Source organism: Perkinsus marinus, assembly GCF_000006405.1.
Source record: "Perkinsus marinus ATCC 50983 genomic scaffold scf_1104296957628, whole genome shotgun sequence".
NCBI classification, from domain to species: Eukaryota; Perkinsozoa; order Perkinsida; family Perkinsidae; genus Perkinsus; species Perkinsus marinus.
Window position 1 is genome coordinate 1 of NW_003207050.1, and position 1088 is coordinate 1088.

The 1088-nt window shown below is 46.4% G+C and overlaps 2 non-coding genes across 2 annotated transcripts; both read left to right on the forward strand.

Annotated features, from left to right (window-relative positions):
• The first annotated feature begins 184 nt into the window (after positions 1-184).
• On the forward strand, positions 185-257 carry Pmar_PMAR005626. The gene has a single exon. It is a non-coding gene; the product is annotated as a tRNA-Glu (tRNA).
• A 226-nt stretch (positions 258-483) lies between these two features.
• Pmar_PMAR005627 lies at positions 484-556 on the forward strand. The gene has a single exon. It is a non-coding gene; the product is annotated as a tRNA-Ala (tRNA).
• Positions 557-1088: the final 532 nt, after the last annotated feature.

The following is a 1088-nucleotide window of genomic DNA, read 5'->3' on the forward strand; positions in this document are numbered from 1 at the left end:
TCGAGATAAGTGTCACCAATGATAGAGGCGCGTCTCAATAATATACCAGATCCTTTCGAACCTGGGAAATGTTCATTAGTGCGGCCTTGTTGGTGATGCTGCAATCATCTCGGTTGCTACCTCAATCACGCAGGTGGACTGAACAGCACTTTTGTGAACTGTATATAATTTTATGTTTTCAGTTTCCGATGTAGTCTAGCTGGTTAGGATTCGTGGCTTTCACCCACGCGACCAGGGTTCGAGTCCCTGCATCGGAAAGTGTATATGAGATAAGATATTTGTTGGGCTCACATTGAGCGCAATGATTGAAGACTGAGCAGGAGTGTTAGAGGAGCATCGTAGTTCGAGATGCACGACCTGTTATTGGTTCCCCTCCTCCCTTGGACAATGTTCGTCACCCATTCGTGGACCACTTCAACATTGTTCGAGGGGCGAGGGTGCTCAGCCCATCTTTCCGGAATGGAAAGAATTTGAATATTGTGAGGGGGACTAGCTCAAATGGTAGAGCGCTCGCTTAGCAAGCGAGAGGCACCGGGATCGATGCCCGGGTTCTCCATTTTCGCTCGTATGTTGACGCGGTTCTGATGCCGACAACTATCATCCTGCTGAGTGTGGGGTTTTGTATGTAGCATCCCAATAAGGTGGAAAGACAGCATCATGAACCCTTACGGACTTGTTCGGGAGGGAGTGGTACAATCGTAAATTTGTTGCGTGGTGACTGATTGGGCTGGTCACAATGCTTGTAGACGCACCATATGATAGAGGGAAACTGTGTGTTATACCACCTCCATTTAGCACAACAGTTAGTGGTGACTGGTGATACCACAATTCATGGGAATATGAAAATGAATGAAGGATATAATCATCCTTCGAGATAAGTGTCACCAATGATAGAGGCGCGTCTCAATAATATACCAGATTCCTTTCGAACCTGGGAAATGTTCCTTAGTGCGGCCTTGTTGGTGATGCTGCAATCATCTCGGTTGCTACCTCAATCACGCAGGTGGACTGAACAGCACTTTTGTGAACTGTATATAATTTTATGTTTTCAGTTTCCGATGTAGTCTAGCTGGTTAGGATTCGTGGCT